This window comes from Tamandua tetradactyla, chromosome 23 (genome assembly GCF_023851605.1).
Source record: "Tamandua tetradactyla isolate mTamTet1 chromosome 23, mTamTet1.pri, whole genome shotgun sequence".
NCBI classification, from domain to species: Eukaryota; Metazoa; Chordata; class Mammalia; order Pilosa; family Myrmecophagidae; genus Tamandua; species Tamandua tetradactyla.
The window spans coordinates 21,308,323-21,314,657 of record NC_135349.1 but is presented as its reverse complement, the minus strand read 5'-3'; the positions used below and the strand labels follow the sequence as shown (position 1 = coordinate 21,314,657).

The 6,335-nt window shown below is 32.2% G+C and overlaps 1 pseudogene; it reads left to right on the top strand.

The window, feature by feature from the left end:
* Window positions 1–1,555: 1,555 nt before the first annotated feature.
* Window positions 1,556–2,483, top strand: LOC143666554 (olfactory receptor 8K1-like; annotated as a pseudogene).
* The last annotated feature ends 3,852 nt before the right edge of the window (window positions 2,484–6,335 follow it).

Sequence of the window (6,335 nt, the reverse complement as noted above, 5' to 3'; positions counted from 1 at the left end):
AGGAAGAACAAAGGAATGTCAATACTGCAGGGTGTTGAAAGCAGATGGTCATTCATATTTTAAAACTTCAACTTCTGTTTGAGACTAAAGTAAAAAAAAATGCTTATTTGGTACAACATATATATTTTTACTAGTGCATTTCCTTACATAACTTATATGAACTGGTTAATTGAACACCATAAGTACATAGAACCTTGAATAGGGCATGAAATTTTGTAGGTTTGTCCAATGTGATGCCCCAACAAATCCCAGAGTGATTTGAACAGTGCATAAAGAAATATTTGAAAAATCCCCTTGGGGGAATGGCAAGAAAGGGGGAAAATTCAACTTCCCCATTTGGAGAATTTCTAATATTCTCACAAGCAGTGGAGACAACCAAATCAATAGGCTGAGCCCAAAACTTGGAGTTTGTCCCCATGAAACTTATCCCAGCAAAGGATAGGCTAAAGCTACTTAAAATTAGATCTAAGAGTCACCCTTAAAGAACCTCTTTCATTGCTCAGATGTGGCCTATCTCTCTCTCAGCCAACAGGCAAGCAAACTCACTGTCCTCTTTTCTATGTGGGTCATGACTCCCAGGGGTGTGGACCTTCCTAGAAATGTGGGACAGAAATCCTAGAATTAGCTATGATTCAGCATCAAGGGATTAAGAAAATCTTCTTGATGAAAGGGGGAAGAGAGAAATGAAACAAAATAAATGTGAGTGACTGAGAGATTTCAAACAGAGTCAAGAAGTTATCCTAGAGGTTATTCTTATGCATTATATAGATATTCCCTTTTTAGTTTAAGGTGTACTAGAGTGGCTAGAGGGAACTGCCTGAAACTATAGAGCTGTGTTAAAGTAACCATGTTTCTTGAAGTTGATTGTATAATGACACAGCTTTTGCAATGTGATTGTGTTTGTGAAAATCTTGTGTCTGATACTCCTTTCATCTACAGTATTTACAGATGAGTAAAGCATATGGGTTAAAAATAAATAAACAATTAGTGGAAGAAATGTTAAAATAAATTGAGTAGATTGAACTATCTATTTAAAATCAATGAAAGGAAGTGGTAAGAGGTATAGAAAAAAAATAAGGGGAAAAAAGTTTAAAATATTTTGTGTAGATGGAAATACCAGCAGCCAATGAGTGGAAGGGGTAAGAGTATCATATGTATGAGTTTTTTCTTTCTTCTTTTTATTTCTTTACCTGGGGTGATGCTAATGTTCTAAAAAATGATCATGGTAATGAATATACAACTATGTTATGATATTGTGAGTCATTGATTATATACCGAGAATGGAATGTTCATATGTTAAGAATGTTCATGTTTGTAAGTTATGTTTCGTCAGTAAAAATATTTTAAAAATTGCCTCTGTTAAGGTATACTTGACCAAAGTGTCAATGAATTGAGGTTGTTGTGCTTAATTTTGGCATGATCAATGGAAGAATATTTATTTAGATTTTGAAATGGAGAAAATGCCCTCTAGTTTGTACATTATGGTCTATGTTTTCTCAGAGATAGTGTGCTAATATAATAAATACTGATTTTATGCTTTACACAGGTTACCAAGATGAACCATATGGAACAACAAAAATCATACTGCAGACTCACGTGATTGAATTTATTCTCAGGCATTACGGATAACCCTGGACTGAAGGCACCCTTCACTGCAACCTTTCTTGTCATATACTTGGCCAAAGTGAAAGGCAATTTGGGCATTATTTTGTTGACCCATTTGGATTCCAAGCTACACACACCCATGTACTTTTTCTTTAGACATTTGACCATTACTGATAATGGATATTCCACTGTCATTGGGCCAAAAATGATGGTAAACATTGTGGTGAACAAAAATACAATTTCATACTATTGATGTGCTACTCAGCTGGTAATCTTTGAGATTTTTATCATCAGTGAACTATTTATTCTATCTGCAATGGCTTATGATTGCTATGCAGTCATATGCAAACCTCTTCTCTACATGGTGATCACAGCAGAGTAACTGCATTTGGGTGCTGGATCGTATCCATATCTCTACAACACTTTTGTGTCCCTATTTCTCATAATTAAGTTATTTACATTCTCCTTTTGTGGCCCTAATGTTATCAGATATTTTTACTGTGATTCCCTCACCCTGATATCTATACTCTGTTCTGATACACATGAATTAGAATTGATCATTTTTATCTTTTCAGGCTGTAATTTGCTCTCATCCTTGTTAATTGTCCTTGTATCCTACATGTTTATTCTTGTGACCATCCTCAGAATGAACTTAACTGAGGGGAGGTACAAATCCTTCTCTACCTATGGCTCCCAGCTGACAGTGGTGGTTGTCTTCTATGGGACACCATTGTTTATTTATCTGCAACTCAAATCCAGACATGCATTTGATATTGATAAAATGATCTCTGAATCCACTGATCTACAGCTTGAGAAACTAAGAAGTAAAAAGTGCTCTAAAGGGAATCTTAACTAATCAAAGCAAAATGCTCACTTAATATCTTAATGTTCAGTAATACAAGGTACAAGAATATTTGCTTAAATTTCTGTCAGAAAAGTAAAATAAATTAGGTAGATAGGAAATACTGGCAGTCAATGAGAATGAAGGCTAAGATGTATAACATTTAAGAGTTTTTTCTTTTTCCTTTTTATTTCTTTTTCTGGAGTGAAGCAAATGTTCTAAAAATTGATCATGATGATGAACACACAACTATGTGATGATATTTGAGCCATTGATTGTACACCATCTATACAATGTATGTGTGTGAAGATTTCTCAATAAAAAATGTCAGAATATATATAGAAGCAAAAAATAGAAATATTTCATCAGATTCATTCTTCTTTATTTTCCTCCTGTTATGAACAAAATGCTTCCTTTTCTATCTCCCTGAACTTTTCTTTTTCACTTCAATAGATAATCCAGCTAGATAATATAAGCCCCCAAAGTTGTTGTAGATCCCATTGACAGCTATATTATTTAGAAAGAATGCAAGTAAGACCAGACTTGGGGGGTAAGGCAAAAAATTCCTCACTGAATTGCCTTGGCATCTTTGTCAGAAAATAATTGTCCAAAAATAGATGACTTTATTTCTTGACTCCTAACTAGGTTCTTCTGACTTATATCTGTATATATTGGAATGACAGCCTATATAAATTACTACAGTTTAATAGTAAATTTTGAAATGAGATTTTCTCCGACTTTTCTCTTGTATTAAAATCTTGTAGTAAAATTGTATTACTATTCCATTTACATTTAATTTCCAAAGAATTTTCAAATTAGCATGACAATATCCACAGAAATACCTGCTGGGATTTTGAAAATGATTACACTGAGTCTATAGATCAATTTGTGGCAAATTACATTCTTAAAAATCTTGAGTCTCCTAACCTATGTACATGGCATACCTCCCTTTACTTAAAGCTTTGACTTTCTTGGCAAGGCTTAATAGTATTCCTTGTATGAATTTCACATTTTTTGTTAAATTTATTTCTATGTACTTTATTTTGGTGGATATCATTGTGAAAGCAACTGCTTTCTTAATTACATTTTCTGACTATTAGCTCTTGATATGGAGAAATAGATACAGGTTTTACATATTGATTTTCCCCTTCAACCTTGCCCAATACATTAGTGCTATATATTTTTATAAGGTCCTTAGAATTGGCTATGTGATGTATCAAATGACTGTGAACAAAATCAGTTTCTCTTCAGCCTTTCTAAACACAATATTCTATGTCCTTGCTGATTTCTAATTCTTCTATGCATTAATGAGAGTGGATATTAAGTCTCCAACAATTAATCCTAAATTGCTGATTTCTACCTTTAATTTCATCCTGTTTTGTTGTATGCATTTTGGGTCTCCATTGTTATGTGCATATGTATTTTAAAATTTGTAACTGTTATATTATCTTGATGAATTGGATTTTTTATGATTATTAAGTATGCCACTTTACATCTAGTACCATTGTCTTAAGCTTATTTTGTCTACTATAAGTACAGTCACTTCTACCGTTTCATGGTTACTACTTGCATGGTATATAATTTTCATCATTTAAATTTAAATTTGCTTTTTTTTTGAATGGGCAGGCTCTGGGAAGCAAACCCAGGTCTCCGGCATGGCAGGCAAAAACTCTGCCACTGAGCCATTGTTGCCCACCCACTAAACTTACTTTTGACTTTGAATCTCAAGTGTGTCTCTCATAGACAGCATGAGGTTGGATCTTGCTGGGTATCTAGTTTCTTAATCTCCGCCCTTTGGTTGAATTTTTGATCCAACTACACTTAACACAATTATTAATACAGTTAGATTTACAGATTTCATTTGTTATTTATTTTTTATATATCTCAGTTGTTTTAGTTCTTATGCTCTCTCTTATGCCTTTTTTAATCTAAAATATACCTAACTTAATATACCATTTTAATTCCTTTGTTGGACTTTTTTGTTATAATATTAAGTTGTATTCTTATTTGTTGCTCTGGGCATTACAATACACATCTTAAATTAAAATAGTTCCATATTAAATTAATTCCAATAAAATTAAAACTTTTCCTCCAATGTTAATTCACTAACATGTTATTATTGTTATACATCTTTACCTGTTGTAGTCCAAACCACAATTTTATAATTAGTGTTTTGTTCAGTTTATTTTAATACAGTTAACAGAAGAAAAGAGAAAAATGTAAGTATACAGTCATTTTAACTGACCTACATATCAGCATTTACCCATGTCCTCTATCTCTTCATGTAGATTTCAATTATTGTCTGATATAACTGTACTCCAACCTGGAGAGTTTTCTTTAGTATTTCTTTTGAGGCAGATCTGCTAGCAAAAAATTTACTTATTCTTCATTTATCAGTGAATGTCTTTATTTCACTGGGATTTTTGTTTAGTAGATTAACATTCAATCTGTCTTCTTACTGTTTTATGGCTTCTATTATATGTAATGTGATCCTAGCTACTATTCTTAATGTGATCCCCTTGTACATGTTGAGTCTTATTGCCTTGCTATTTTCAAGGTTTTCTTTCTTTACTTCTGTTTAATAATTAGCCTATAGAGATCCACACTTATAGGTAATAATTTGCCTATAGGTGTGGATCTCTTTAGGTTAATCATACTTGGATTTTGTTGAAGTACTTGGATGTATATATTAATGTTTTTCATCATATTTAGGAAGTTTTCAGCCACCATTCTGCAAAGTATTATTTCTTTCCCTTTCTGCTCTCTTCTCACCTTCTGGAATTCCCATTAGGCATATGTCAGTATGCTTGGTGATGTCCCAAAAGTCTCTGAAGTTTTGTTCATTCTTCCTCAGTTTCCCTTCTATTTTCACTTGACATGATCTCTATTGACCTGTTTTTAGGTCTGTTAATTCTTTCTTCTGCCATCTTAAATTTGCTGTTGAACACATGTATGTATTTTTTACAATTTTTTCCATTTATTGTAACTCTAGGATTTCAATTTTCAATAATTTATCTTTGGTTCCATTTGATGAATCATCCTAATCATACTTTCCTTTGATTCTTTAAACTTAATTCCCTTTAATATTTTGAACATTTATCGTGACTACCTTGAAGATTTTGTCTGCTAACTCTGATATCTAGGACCTGAGAACACAGTTTATATCAACTTTCTAATTTCTACTCTTTAAGGGCCATGATGTGTGCCTTCTTTGAATGTCTTGTAATTTTTTATACTGGATATTTTGTATAAAATAATGTGGATTCTGATTCCTTGATCCTTGGATGAATCAACCAAAATACCACATAAATATAACTACTGTTAACATTCTGACCTACAAAATTTAAGCTTTCATGTTTTGTCTTTCATCCATGAATCATGGCAAGTGATCATATAAAAAGCAGTTATTGTTATATAACTTTAATAGGAGTTTCTTTTTAGCTAATTATATTATGAGATTTAAATATCAGTCAATGTATGCATGGTATACTCTTTAATGGCCCTATATTATTTTACCAATAAGACATGCCATTACATTTTTAAACAAACATCTCTTAAAATATATTTAGGTAGCTGCCACTTTGGGCAATTTCAAAAATTGTTAAAATGCATTTATTTTCTTAATTTTGTTGTAAGTTCACAGCATTAGCATTGTTGTACTTAATAGCAGAGTTATTTTACATAAATTTATTATTATATTAAGCCTCCCAAATGATGTTGCAATGAGGGATATTCATCACTCCAACAGTAAAATATATTAAAATATTTTATATAATAATGTATAGAAATGTTAAACAAGGAGGGGAGTTAGTTGTGTGCTGTTAAATGTTTCACAACCAGCTCTCTGAAAAATAAGCCAAAAAGCCCTGATCTTTATGCTGATTCCCAT